We start from the raw sequence: 15,156 nt of genomic DNA on the forward strand, positions 1-15,156 counted from the left end.
CAACAAAGATCGTGTTTGTATTGAATCTCTGTTTCTCTACGTTCACGATCAATAACATAAGAATTTTTATTCGAGATATAAGGATTTTAGGATATCGACCATTATCGTCAATGTTTTTGGTTTCTTATTTCCAAAAATGAGAAGTTTGCATTGAGCATAAAACAAGGGATGAATGAATGTTGTTTTTATCCCTGTATCTCATTGTGACGATTGTGAGTTCAGCATTTATTGTTTTTTTTTTAATTTAGGATCTGAGGGGGTTGGAGCCAGTGCATGTGTGCCGACTAAAGAAGATAAAAAAAATCTGTTCATCAGTCGACTAGTGTATTTCTCGAAAATTATTGTGGAAGACTAAATGGAATTTGGTAAGAAAATTGATTCTCTATACCCTTACTTACTAGAATCTACTCATTCTGAGGGTTGGAAATTGAGGAATAGAACAACAAACAGTTACCTTTAGTCATGAACTGATGAAAATTAGATTATTTTTTCATGCATAGTTTATAATAGAATAGAATAGAAAGCATTTTTATTTCTACTCACTACAAATAGCAAAAAGGAGATAGCGAGAGAGCATTAGAAAAAAAAAATTACATTTTACTATAAAATTTCCCAATTTCAGTGGAATTCTTGTATCTATTGCTTTTTTAAACTTTTTCATATCTGTTTCACAAGTGTGTTTAAGTGTTTAAAGTGTTCTAAAGGGTGATTCTTTTACTCTGACAAATATCTTAACAGTAGATTTTTGAGGTCCAAAAAAACACTTTCTTCCCTACCATTTTTTTCGAATCGGTTTGGTTTGAAAGATACAGGCTGTTGTTTTCAGTTCTATATCTCACAAAGGATTTTATCGAATGAAATGATTTTCGGTTTATAGTTTTTCATTCATTTGATGAATCTTTTTCGAACACGAGATATCACCCACGTCTTACAGTTTTCTCATTATGACCATTACGTACCATAACAATACCAAAAATGCGAAGAACTATTGAAACTAAGTTGGAAGCAATCTAAGGAATAATTGAACGTTTTGTAAACTAAAAGCCTTCCTCATATCTTCTCGTATAATGCACCGTTTTCCAATAATTTGATGTTCAAAAATTAAAAAGTATCTGTGAAATTTGATAAATTGGGTACTTTGGCTGAATAAAATTCCGTTCAAAAGGTCCACAGATGTGTAGTGTCACAGATTTAGCTAGTTATTCTGAAGGTAATTTTGTTTTTCCAGGAGTGTCACAGCTCATTATGAAAACTAAAAATGACTATATCTCTTTATCAAGGGCGAATCGGAAAAAAATGGTATAGGAAAAGAGTGTTTCTTTTGACCTCAAGGATCTACTGTTAAAATATTTGTACTCTATACCCTGTATAGAGTGGGTCTCTCCTTTCATAATTGCTTCGACTCAAATCTTTTTCAAAAAGGTGCTTGTTTTGGAAAAAAAGCCTAAAATCTACTTGCTCTTGGGTAATGTGATGGCAAACCTTAGGTATAGTTTCAAGGCTTTTTTTTGGAGGATTTTTTTATGACATTCTGGACGTTTTCGGAATAATGAATAAGAGTTCTATATTTAAGATCAGATGAAGGGTTTGGATGATTGGGATTTGAAATCAGTAAACTAATGGCGGAAAAAATGAAGGTGAATGAATTGATGAAGAAAATTAAAGCAACTTTAATAATCAATTCAATTTACCGAGGTCATAAAAAGTACTTCAAAGTTTATGTATACCTTATCATTAATCAGCTATTCTGCAGGATTCTTCTGCGGTGAAAAACATTCGAACATTTTCGATAGATAAATTATATAGGAATAAATCAGAATCAGGATGTTTGTCCCTGATAACTTCGTTGTTGGAATATATATAGATTTTCCGATAATTTCATAGCCCATCGCGAAAGGGATGATCCTTACAGATGAACCACAATTGAACGAAGATTTTTTTCATATTTTTCCCTTGGAATCAATTCCAGAAAATATGATTTTGATTGAGTAGATCGAATACCTACGATATTTTCATTCATTGTGATGTGAAAAGTTTAGAAAAAAATGAGGGGTAAGGTCTGGAACATGAGAAATCAACCCTGCTCTTGAACCATAGAAGAAAAATCAAGAAAACCTCCGATGCTCCCAGTTTATAAACAACGAAAATCGTCGTAACGAATGGCGATACCTACATGTTTCTTCCTAATCGATTGCCATCATCGATTCGCGAACGGAACATAACGAAGATGCAGACGGAAGAAGTGAAGAAGAAGATACACTGCTTGCACCATCCAGTTATTTTAATTCGATAGTCCTTGAACTCTCCCGACCGTCGACGTCCGAAAAAAAATCGGACCTGAATCTACGCACTCGAAAATCGAGGTCACTGCCCGGAAAAGGACCTTTTTTCGTTCGGAAAAAGCACCACCGAAACCGCAGGGTCGGCACACGCAGTCCCGGGTGCGAAAATGTTCGCGTTTTCGCACCGTCCTTCGCTAGTCGGACGTTCTCGATCTCCCGGTATATTGCGGAGGACCTTCTGATGTCTTCTGTTGGCCATTTGCCGGCGGTGAGCGGTGGTTTGACTGGTGTCCCCCGCCCTGCTATCCAGCGAGCCCCCCTTTCGCTCGCTGGCCGAAGTACGTGTACCAGATGAGTATACTGCGATAGGTTTTATCATTATACTTCTATGGATTTCTGCGTAGATTTTGGTGGATTACACGACTCTACAAAAAAAATTTCGTTCTTTGTCCTAACGTTTATACTAGGATTTTCCGGTTAATTATGCACAAAAACGAGAAGAAAACACCTTTTTTTGGTTTAAAGTTTGCTTTTGTGATAGTTATAGTTTTAATACTCATTCTTCATTTTTTTTTATAATTTTTAATATTTCAAAAACCGCGCGATGAGAGTGGGGTGTTTACCCTTACAAAGTATCACTAGTGGGCACTCGAGTCATAAACAACGATAAGGTGTTGTTTACAAGCCCAGACAAACTTCAAAATGTCGTCAAGAAAGTGTAAATATGATGCTGATGCATTTTGTTTTATATGTGGTCAATTTATTATAATTCGTGACGTGAAATACGAATTAAAAACATTTCACGTTCTCTCTGAAGCCTATGCAGCATATTTTGACTTTCCTGTTTGGAATCAAGACAAGCCATGGGCTCTACATGTTGCTTGTAGTTATTGTAAATGATAAAGTTGAAACAGTCTCCTAAACACAGAAGCAAACTTTTTCATGCCATATATTTTTTTTTTCGTCTAATTAGGATCTAAACTATCGAAATTTCATGCTTTGCAGTCAATGTCAAATTTGGTGTTGACCCGTGTTATTTTTCAACGAAACCACGTCAAGACATAGAAAAAATGAGGAGAGTATCTGCGTGACAAGGGCTGTCACCCATCTAGGTAACCTGCGTTCAAAAAAATTCATCGTCAAGTAGGCTATGGATTTTTAAACCTTGATAATTCGGTGTCTGAACGTAGGTCTTTTCTTGAATTACTTCATCTTCCCAAAATGTATACAATGAGGACATCAACCTATACATCGTTATTTTGTATGGAAAGTGGAAAGACACTTTTAAGGAAAAGTTCATTTCGACCAGAGTGCGAAAAGCATTTCTTCCATTGGGTCAGATCACAAGAATCAAAACAATCTGAGGCATTTAGAAAAATTCTTGGTAAAAATTTTAACCGATGTCCACTATTTCCATACGTAAGAGACATGAATCTTGAACGGATCGTGGTATTATGTTTTTTTTTTGTAAAAAAATTCTACCTATTTCAGTTATATGAATAAAGCACAGTTAGAATCTCAATATGTTAATTAATTCTCTATAAATATTGAATTGATTTGGTCGTTACTGAAAATCTATGATTAAACTAAAGAACTGAATTACATGAAAATAAATATTGGACAATTTATCAAAATTCAATTTAGCTATAAAAAACGCATGATGCTTTCTCCTTATTCATAACGTTCTACTGTTAAAGTTCCATAAAGGAAAATAGGTCTCACATTTTATTTTCTGATAACATGTCAATCTTTATGAAAACAAACACATGATTCAAAATCATGTGGCATAAAATATGCCAACAGATACTCCAGCCACTTGAGATAAAACCCGAACAGAGGTTCGTGGAGCTTCTGTCTTCTGTCGTCATATTTTCATTAACACTGAATAACTCTGAGTTTTTATTATTTGGTCGACCACTACTTTTTTTTTGCTTGAACATACTGTTCCGTCAAAACATCACAAAACAGTACTTTCGAAGATTGATTCTTTCATCAACATTGGGAATGTCACTGGAACATTAAAGAATATTTCCACTTTCCTTACATTTTCTCCCCAGTTTGAAGTAGGATACAATAATAAATGCTTTTTACACGTCCGTAAAAACCATCTTTATAATTTCCTAATAATTTTTATTCAACAACAATCCAAACTACTAACTTTTGAAGTGACAGTTCATCTGGAAAATAGTGCAGCAAAGCTAAGAAGTTTAGACGTTTAGACACGAAATATCGACGTTCAAAATTCTATAGCCTACTTGACTACGAATTTTTTTGAAAACACGTTACATACTGAATTGCATGGCTGCTAAAAAAAACTGCTTCTCAAATATACAGGGTATCCGAAATTGTTTATCAACTTATCAAGCACTACGCTTTCAATATTCTCTATGACAAAATTATCTCGGTATTATCAAGGCCCTAGGGGTATTACTACTGAAAATATCTATTCAAATGGCTAAAAAGAGTCAACTCTAAAAAATCTTAGAAACCTAAGCCAAAATCAATACAAGAAGAATCGGTAATGTGTCGAACCTTCAAGGTTCGTCTTCTACTCATTTGTCTAGTTTTTTTTTACTTTATGTTTACCTAGGTCCTCTTTGCTCCATGACGTAGGCTTGCCTGAACTTTCTCCTATCCGGAACCGTCAAGACGAGCTCAATCTTGCTTATGCCTTTCCAAAAAACTGTATCGTATTTCTGGCTCCAGAGCAATAGCATTGTGCTAATACAGTGGACAGAGGTTACAGTTCTCTGCACCACTCTAACTCTAATCGATAGGCTTCATGTAAGAAATGACAAAAATATCCCAGAGATGAGTACTTTGGTTCGACATTGATGTTGTGAAACTTGCAATGCCTGAGAATTAATGAAACATGGCAAACTAAGCTTTCTCTCATTGTTTGCTTTTTTGTTCTGCCCTCTCCGAGCCATCATTGAAAAACATCCACCACACCGTTCAGAGTTTTGTTCCTCCTTATAGGAATTACTCTGGAAAACAAATTAATACCCCTCATTCGAAAACTTATCGTTTTCATCAGAATACGACGAAAAAGTATTCCAAATTAATAGTTTTTCTTTCAAGAGAATCTTCCTAGTATCTTTTTTGGGATGTTCCAAAATTATATTCTTTCTAAGCAAAACGTTGTGTTTTTTGTTCCACATCGTATGCAGAGATGCAATGTCCATTGATAGAGGAATGAAATGATCTCATTGCACTTTAACTGACTGCAAGGTCAACCTTTGGTTTTCTCTTTATATTGAAAAGCGAAGGGCGATATTCACTCGAAGTTTCGCTTTGTAGCAAATAGAGAAGGTCGAACGTTTGGATAGTTTCTGTTGTTCCGTTAATATGCCAGATGACGTAATGGGTAATTGAGGAAGTCGACCATTCATAGGATACACTCAAACAATTCTCGGTTGACAAATGGACTTAAACTACGATGATTCCAGATCGTTGAATTTCCTTGGAGATTCATCACTAACAATGAAGGTGATGTCATTTAATTCTACCAATCTCTCGACAAGCATGAGATGATTCGAAACGGTTTTAATTCCACCGGAAGGGCATGCGGATTGAACCAGAAAAATGCACAAGAGTGATATAAGCCTCCATACTAACTGATTTTGGTTGAAACAGCAGATTAACTGTTGTATACCAACAGTTATTTTACTACTGGATAGAGTTTCGATTGATAGCAGACTCCCCAAGGTTTGCCATTGTGCCATAAAATTATTCAAAGCTTCCCAAAAAATTTTGCGATCTCAAGAACTCTGGCTTTCTTTGAACTTTTACAGGTTCTCGATTTTGAACATCCACCTTCGACTCTTGTTGACTTCATGGAAGTTTGAGAAAGATGGGTTGTAAGATTGGCATCAGGAACTGAAAAACTGAGTTGCGATCTCAAGACCTCTGGCTTTCTTTGAACTTTGACAGGTTCTCGATTTTGAACATCCACCTTCGACCCTTGTTGACTTCATGGAAGTTTGAGAAAGATGGGTTGTAAGATTGGCATCAGGAACTGAGAAACTGAGTTGCGATCTCAAGACCTCTGGCTTTCTTTGAACTTTGACAGGTTCTCGATTTTGAACATCCACCTTCGACTCTTGTTGACTTCATGGAAGTTTGATAAAGATGGGTTGTAAGATTGGCATCAGGAACTGAGAAACTGAGTTGCGATCTCAAGACCTCTGGCTTTCTTTGAACTTTGACAGGTTCTCGATTTTGAACATCCACCTTCGACTCTTGTTGACTTCATGGAAGTTTGAGAAAGATGGGTTGTAAGATTGGCATCAGGAACTGAGAAACTGAGTTGCGATCTCAAGACCTCTGGCTTTCTTTGAACTTTGACAGGTTCTCGATTTTGAACATCCACCTTCGACTCTTGTTGACTTCATGGAAGTTTGAGAAAGATGGGTTGTAAGATTGGCATCAGGAACTGAGAAACTGAGTTGCGATCTCAAGACCTCTGGCTTTCTTTGAACTTTGACAGGTTCTCGATTTTGAACATCCACCTTCGACTCTTGTTGACTTCATGGAAGTTTGATAAAGATGGGTTGTAAGAATTGCATCAGGAACTGAGAAACTGAGTTTTCGAAAAACTTTCAACCCCTAGAAGGATAAATTAGTCAGTTTCTTTTGTGCCCCAAACCAATCATTACATTAATAGTTCGATATAATGTTTCAATTTCCAACATCCACGTCGAAACAGGGAAAATCCAAATAAATATTCAAGTCTTGCGTGGCAGATTATTCAATTACTTGCCTTGGGACAAAGACGACTTGAAAACTTACAAACCGGATGGATTATCTGTCTATATAAAGTCCCCAGGCACATATATCCCCAAACCACCATTGTCTACCACAATTACTCCGACAGAGGGAGCCTCGATCTTTCAATACCAGCCACTTTGGAGGCTGATTAATGGAAGTGATTGGAGGTATGCTACTTCGTCCGATGGCTTCAAGACTAATTGCAGTCTATTTGTTGGAGAATATGACTGGCGAAACGTATTTGTTTGTAATGCATATACTTGAGAGTGGTCGACTGGGTACGGTGCAGTTGAAGCTAATGGTAATTTCAGCTTTGAATGGTTGCTTACGTAACCATAAGTAGTATTAGCATGTGGTTTCTTCTAAGGGTCTTAGAAAATCGAATAGTTCATCATTGACCCTCCTGGCAATATATCTTCTAGATAGTTTCTATGAAAAATCCTCAAGTTCATACAAAATTGCTAAGGTACTGTTTTTGAAAGGAATTAATTTGTTATGTTGGGTTTACTCAGAGATTACTGAGAACTAAGACCTAAGAAGGCAATATCATTTGAAGATGGCATTGATCACTATCTGGAAGAAACCGATCTAATAAGATTCGTTGCTTTCATTGGTATTAGGAAATCTGCGTATACCCACTTCGAATTTTCTTCGGATTTCTGCTCAATTTGAAAGTCGTTTGCAACAAATCTCTACTGACTACGTCGATGAAAAGAGGTGAGTTGAAGCTGTTTCTTTGAATAGTCCTCAGGTTTTTTCAATGAGTAAACTGAACCGCTATATTTCAGGAGCTTCATAAAAAAAGATTCTTAACTTTTCGTTATTCAACCTTTTTTATTGTTGTCGAAAATAAAAATTGTCCAATGAGTCCTAAAAATTCCAATTACACTTGGATACATTTCATATCTATCGAGTTGTACAGGTCAAGGAAACATTTCTCCTTGAACAGCTGGTTTTGTCGACTGCATTGAGGTTGAAATCGAAAGTGGTGGTTAAGTTATTCGTCTCATTTGTTCGATTTACCTCGCAACACGATGATCTTACACTTGAGGAATGGGCAATTGCTCCATTTCCATCATTAATACAACCTTATTTTATTATGAGAGCGACTATGAAAATCCTTATTTTGATTGATATGATCGCACAGGCAAATTAGGTCGAAAAAGAGTCGTGCTTCCTAAAAATTGCTGAAAATGTTTTCAACAGACGAAGGGCATTTCAATTATGGGCAAAGTGGAGTTTGCAAAAATTTTCTGCCAGGGCTTTATTTTTGAGACTCAGAAACCTCGGAATTTTAGAACTTTATCTGTTTTTTCCCAATTTTCTGGAGTGTGCATCTCCTTACTACTTCTTTTGTAGAAGAGGAGATAGCCTTTCAAATGACATCAAAATCGTTTGAATCATACAAGTGGTTCAGCCACAATCGATCGCCAAAGTTTGGTAAATATTTCCTTCATCATTGGTAAATATTTCCTTATCTTCCTTTTTTCGTATACGGGGATATACGAAACACAATAACTCATTAGAAGTGTAAGTGTGACGTTTGAGGTCAGAAAAGTAAACCAGAGTTACGCAATAAATTAAAGGAAAGAAGATGTCCACAGAAATTGTGAAAATCGAAAAATTGGTGTATCGGGCCATCATCAAGTAGCTTTAATTAAAAGGGTTAAGAGGTAAACAGATTTACGAAGATATGCTCAATACCCTTGGTGATCAATATCCTTGGTATGCGACCGTGAAAAATTGGACTGCCAGCTTCAAAAGAGGTAGATTTTCTATTGAAGATGATGACCAATCGGGAAGGCCACTTTCAGTGTCAGTTCCCGAAAATATCGATGCAATTCATGACATGATTTTATCAGACCGTCGAATTTTGCTAAAACGGATTAACGGATATGGGAAGCACTGAATCTTTCATACGAACGCGTTCAACATATAGTTCACGTCAATTTGGACATGAGAAAAATTGCTGCAAAATGGATCCCCAAATGTTTGAATGTTGACCAAAAGCGTGCAAGGGTAGAAGCATCGCGTTCGATTTGAAAAAGATGTAGACTTCTTAAACCGAATTGTTACTATGGATGAGACTTGGGTACATTTCTACGATCCAGAAACAAAGCAACAATCGATGGAATAGCGACACTCTGGTTCTCCAAGACCTAAGTTTCGTGTCCAAATGCTGGAAAAGTTCCTACATCAGTTTTTTGGGATTGCCATGTAGTAATCATGATTAATTTTTTGGATGAGGGTAGAACAAAAACCGGAGATTACTATTCGACATTACTGACCACTCTACGGGAAAAAATTAAGGAGACAAGAGGCGGAAAGCTATCCAAAGGTGTTTTGTTTTTGCAGGACAATGCCTTGCACACAAATCTCATGTTGCCATGCAAAAAATCCTTATTTAGGGTTTGGATTACTAGAACACCCTTATTTGCCAGATGTGGCTCCATCATATCTTTCCTCAACTGAAAAAAAAATTCTAGAGGGTCTAGAGGCGTTGCAGGTTCGTTCGTAATAAATGTTTCCAATTTAGAGGAGAATATGTTGAGTAATAAAATATTTTGACATTGAAAGTTTGTTTGGTTCTATAGTTGGCTAAGAATTTTTCAATATAACGTATTCCAACGCCACAGCTGATAAGGTTACTAGGGCGTACAATGCATTGCGGCTGTCTATTCAGGTGTCAGCAACAAAAGACTGGACAGCATCCGGCTGCAACTGTTTGAGAAGGCCCTCTCCAAAGCCAACTTGAACCTACTGTCATTTGAAAAGCTGTTTTCTCTTTTACAAAAGAAGTCAGAAACAAAGTCTGGTCAGATGCTCTCCTTGAGAGAAAATTGCAAAAAAAAGTTAAGCCCTGGCAGAAAATTGTCGCAAATTTCACTCTACTGATTGTTAGCAATTTTAAGGAACCAAAACCCTTATGAAGGGAAGTGATACGTTTGTTTGGTTTTGGAAATCGAAAGTGGTTGAATGTTCTCCTCGCTTTATCTGCGAATCAAAAGTCTTAACTGAACTCAAGATGCATAAAATGAAGGAAATGGCGACAGAAAATTTATTGAATTTGAGAAAGAAATAAGCCGCTCAAACTGCTTGATGTAACGAATCTACTATTTTAAACGATGGTTTAGGCATGAAACTGGTTGCTGCTCGTCTAATGAGACCTGAATTTTTAATGAATTATCCCATAGTGGAAAACTGATATGCTCGTACACAATCTGATTGAGTATTTCTGCAATTTTGTCTGCCCGTTGGTAGTATGGGACCGCTAAGAATTGCCACATGAAAAAAAAGTTCCGAAATTTTTAATCGGGTAACCTGAAACGTTACACGAAACTGTCCGACAACGGGGTATCGAATTCCATCATTATCGGTTTCTCAACTCCTCGAAGTGCCTCAGATTTTGACGTAGTTCGTTTCGAAACGCGCGAATTTCAACGCCGCCCCGAAGCCAAACGAACACTGAAATTACTGCGGCAATCAGGCCGTCTTCACACCGACGTAAATTGGATTTCTAACTTTTTTTTTCCCAGCCGTACCTCCGGTAGAACGCGATCGGTCTCGTATTCGTGCTATGGTAGTACTTTCCTGCTCGGTTGGTAGACCCGTGGCCGTGTCACATTCTTCGATTTACCGACAAGGACGAGCTTGCAACTTTTAATTAGTCTTTCTGGTTCTTCAGGTGTTGATGATTGCGTTTTTTCGTCGTTTTGTCGTCTAGTTTTCTCAGGTGGTTATTGAGATCGAGAAGTTGGCGTAGGTGAGAAGCAATCAAGCGTGGATTTTACTTTGAAGATGCCAACTGGAGTTGTGGGCGAAACGTCAAGTGAAATATCTACAAAACCATGCCCAATGTAATGCTTCAAGCTGTAGATTGTAAATTGTCAGGAACCAAGAGAAGGGAAGGTTTGCTACCTCATTGTGTTAGCCTTTCCCTCTTTCACCAGATCCTGGTTAAGGTTATTTTTTCCTCTGATTCTTCCTTCCTTGTTCTGGCTGTATTGGGACAGAGATGATATGGAAAGGGGTCTCATCCTCCTTATTTCCTAACACATGATGATTTATCCTCGGACACTTATCCTGTAAATATGTATTCTAACATTGTTAGACCGGTTATAACCGGCCACTGGTGTTATAAGACCAGTGGCTTCTATCTGCTCAGCTGAAGCCAAGCTTCTAAAGAAGGTTTTCAATTGGAGAATCTGTATATTTTCTTACAGATTTCAATTTTGAGGTTTGATTGCTAAAATAAGAATGTTTTTAAGTCCACTCTACTACTTCACCCCATGTCCTGGTTTTGGTTAACCAGACTATTGGACCAGTAAAAGATGTCTCTGAGCCTTATTCAGCAAGATAATCTGTCCTTCTGTAACCAAGAATGCCCCTGTGTACCACTCATACAAGAGGTCCTCTTTTGATGCTACTTGCAAGAACTGAGAGGCTTTCTCACCTCACCGTTTTTCATGCTTTATAAGCACAAATGGCAAATTGGCTGTCGACCCATGAGAATTTTTTTAAGTTAGGTTTTCTCCAACACACGCATTCATGGCGTGAATTTCTCCTTGAAATATTGTGGCTTTTTGTATTAGAATAGACAAATGTGAAATGTTGAGAAGAGAATACAGCCACCTACGAGGATGTATTGATATCTAGTTAGCCTAGACCAGTTCCATGCATCCAAAAATATTGCGTTACCATAGCAACCAACAATAACTCATTAGAAATGTCAGTGTGATGTTTGAGGTCAAAAAAGTAAACCAGTGTTAAATTAAAAGAAAGAAGATGCCCACCGAGTTTGTGAAAATCGAAAAATTGGAGTATCGAGCCATCATCAAGTACTTGTATTCAAAAGGGTTAAGAGGTGAGCAGATTTACGAAGATATATACCCTTGGTGATCAATGTCCTTCGTATGCGACCGTGAAGAATTGGACTGCAAGCTTCAAAAGAGGTAAATTTTCCTTTGAAGATGATGACCGATCGGGAAGGCCAGTTTCTGTGTCAGTCTCCGAAAATATCGATGCAGTTCATGACATGATTTTATCAGGCCGTCGAATTAGGCTAAAACGGATATCTGAAGCAATGAATATTTCATACGAACGCGTTCATCATATAGTTCACGTCAATTTGGACATGAGAAAAATGGATCCCCAAATGTTTGAATGTTGACCAAAAGCGTGCAAGGACAGAAGCATCGCGTTCGATCTGTGCTCGATTTGAAGGCGATGTAGACTTCTTAAACCGAATTGTTACTATGGATGAGACTTGGGTACATTTCTACGATCCAGAAACAAAGCAACAATCGATAGAATGGCGACACTCTGGTTCTCCAAGACCTAAGAAGATTCGTGTCCAAAAATCTGCTGGAAAAGTTCTTGCTTCAGTTTTTTGGGATTGCCATGGAGTAATCATGATTGATTTTTCGGATAAGGGTAGAACAATAACTGGAGATCACTATTCGACATTACTGACCACTCTACGGAAAAAAAATAAACAGAAAAGACACGGGAAGCTATCCAAAGGTGTTTTGTTTTTGCAGGACAACGTCCCTGCACACAAATCTCATGTTGCCATGCAAAAAATTCGTGGTTTAAGGTTTGAATTACTAAAACACCCCCCTTTATTCATCAGATTTGGCTCCATCCGACTATAATCTCTTTCCTCAACTGAAAAAAAGTTTAAAAGGTCCTAAATTTTCTTCCAACGAGGAGGTGATAAAAGCTGTGGAGGTCTGGTTTGCAGAGCAAGAAGAAACATTTTTTTGAAAGGTCTAGAGACATGGCAGGCATAAAGTAAGTCAAGATAGAGGGGAAACTCAGCTACAAAAACTGGACCCCTTATTTAGTTTGTTGAACCACCGCATGGGGTCGCTTCCATCGCTGATTTTACGTTTGTAAACATTTCCATAACCTCATTCTTGCTCATTCTTTTCGTCTTTGTCTGCAGTGTGAAGTGCATCGTGATTCCTAAGTGTTTTTTCTGATAATTGAATAAGATGTCGGAAAATAGAAATATTAAAAGCAATAAATTTTGTGTGCCGAACTGTGGTGATAAGACTAGTAGACGTCATCGGTTTCCTGAAGCAGATAATAAACAACCGGAAATTATCAAACTTTGGATAGAAAAAGTTCGTAATCCCTTGTTGACAACTAAAAGTACTGAACAAATACGAAAATCCTATTTTGAGTGAAAGTGTGAATTTATTTCTTACATATATATGGGAATTATTGGTTACATGGATATTAGTGCTTTATGATGAAGGGTTTTCCCAAATTGAATTGAATTGAAAAAATCAGCAAAGTACTGATGAAACGTCGACTAAGTTAAAAAAAAACAGTGTTTTCCTTCAGTCCTATAACCAATAATTCCCATAGGACATTATAATTATTTCTATTTTATTTTTTACATATATGCCCATACACTTTGATGTATATATCGACATTAGAATCATTTCTATTTTATTTTTTTCCTATCAAGTCCATACACTTTGATGTATATATGGACATTAGAATTAGGTATTTCTATTTTATTTTGTACTCATAAACCCATACACTTTGATGTATATTATATGGACATTAGAGTTATTTCTATTTTATTTTTTACTTATAAACCCATACACTTTGATGTATATTATATGGACATTAGAATTATTTTTATTTTATTCTTTACATATAAGGCCATACACTGTGATGTATATATGATTTATTTATGAAGAAATATAGTTATATCATTGCCTACATATGTGTTTTTTTTATTCAAGTCATCAAGCTTCTGAGAACATTGGATTTGAAACAACTCGTACTGGAATGCTAATATAGCATCTCGACATGCTATATTAACTCATTCCAGTACGTTGTTTCAATCCCGAACTTCAAAAATCAAATCAAATGATTTTAAATAGGAAGCATTTCAAATTTTCCCGCTCATTTGTTTCGAATTCCGGCCGCCAGAGGGCGCTTTTATTTCCTCGAACCACCGCATGGGGGCGCTTAAACTTGACCCCACTTCTTAGTAGGGGAGTTTCCCTTCTATATGGGCGTGTTCTGTGATGGCAGGTTCGCTGTAATAAATGTATCCAATTAAGAGGAGAATATATTTGGTTCTATAGTAGGCTAAGAATTTTTCAATATAACCTCGTACATTTCGAGATACATAAACGAAAAACTCAATCAGGATGGTATATCATGTAGCGAAAGTGAAAAGTTACACATAAAAGTACTTTTGATATAACCTAATCGAAATAATAAAGCTCATCAATGATGCAATGAACTGGTGAATCACTTCCCATGGTTCTAGTAGATCTTGAACCAGATAAAACATCCTATTTTGAATATATATGTTGGTTGTCAGCTTTCCATTGTCCTTCTCAGTTAATCGAAACCGCAACAGTGAAAAAAAAGTTGGGATTGAGACCTATTAGTACCTGGTTGTCCTTATGCAATACGGTTTGGAGTATGCAGCGAAAAAATGAGGAATGAGCGTATTGTTATGCAGTGCCGTCGCTATTGCAAATTGAAAGGGTTTCAGTGAAACTACACAGAAAAGCTATCATGATGCTTTATGCATAAGCGTTTCAGAAATCCTTGCATGAATGAGTGACTGCTCTGGTGAGTCTGGTCATCAGTTTGAATAGAAGCGATCATAAACTCACTGGATATTTCTTATTTCGACTTATTTCAGGTTCCACCACAGATAAAAATCTGCACTATGAGAATTCTCATAGGTGAAATTCCTGTGTGAAAAACTCAGTGAATTTCGTACTACCGGATTCTGAGATAAAAAAAAGATTATTTTTAGTGGCGGAATATAAGAAGGTGTAACTCCGAAAGGGAGGCAAAAATTAAAAAAAGGGTTTCCTTATTTAGTATTGAGATTCTCTGGGACGTTTTCTCCATGTACGCCTCTGAGGGCTAACATACAAGAAAACCACACACCACAGCAAGGAGCATCAGCAAAAACAGACTCACGTTTGCATTCCTGATAGGTCAGCAGACATCGCAAGATTACGAAACGGACTCGATAGAAATGCTCACGATCTCCTCTTTGTTAGTTTCTGTCGAGATGTTTCCATTTATAACAACGTTAAAGGAGGCAATTTCACGT

The 15,156-nt window shown here is 36.9% G+C and overlaps 1 protein-coding gene and 1 long non-coding RNA gene across 3 annotated transcripts in view; one reads left to right on the forward strand and one right to left on the reverse strand.

Moving 5' to 3' along the window:
- The window catches only part of LOC123316419 (serine/arginine repetitive matrix protein 1), a 76,493-nt gene that overhangs the window by 26,460 nt on the left and 34,877 nt on the right, over positions 1-15,156 (reverse strand). The gene's annotated exons all lie outside the window — the stretch shown is intronic.
- LOC123316420 overlaps positions 1-15,156 on the forward strand; it is a 41,540-nt gene that overhangs the window by 11,693 nt on the left and 14,691 nt on the right. Inside the window, exon 2 of the long non-coding RNA XR_006538070.1 lies at positions 249-365. This is a non-coding gene — a long non-coding RNA (uncharacterized LOC123316420). The remainder of the gene's footprint in view (positions 1-248; positions 366-15,156) is intronic.

The sequence above is a fragment of the Coccinella septempunctata genome, chromosome 7 (assembly GCF_907165205.1).
Source record: "Coccinella septempunctata chromosome 7, icCocSept1.1, whole genome shotgun sequence".
Classification (NCBI taxonomy): domain Eukaryota; kingdom Metazoa; phylum Arthropoda; class Insecta; order Coleoptera; family Coccinellidae; genus Coccinella; species Coccinella septempunctata.